This window comes from Odontomachus brunneus, unplaced genomic scaffold (assembly GCF_010583005.1).
Source record: "Odontomachus brunneus isolate Ranch 3 - 2012 unplaced genomic scaffold, Obru_v1 Obru_scaffold_195, whole genome shotgun sequence".
In the NCBI taxonomy this organism is placed as follows: Eukaryota; Metazoa; Arthropoda; class Insecta; order Hymenoptera; family Formicidae; genus Odontomachus; species Odontomachus brunneus.
In genome coordinates, this window is record NW_022639645.1 from 610,653 (window position 1) to 610,911 (window position 259).

The window sequence follows — 259 nt, forward strand, 5'->3', positions numbered from 1 at the left end:
AAAATTGTTGCAAAGAGCTCTAGAACTTTTCAAGAGAGTATCAGAACTGCCAAAAAAATGGCACATTTCGAAATATGGTGTGCCAAGACTTGGCACACCATATTTCAAAATGTGACATTTTTTTTTAAGTTTTGATACTCTCTTGAAAAGTTCTAGAGCTCTTTGCAACAATTTTAAATAGTTCCGGTCATTAAATACAAAAAAACTTTTAAAAAAGGTGCGCTAAGTTCTCGCAGCGCACCTAATCAAACAAACTATT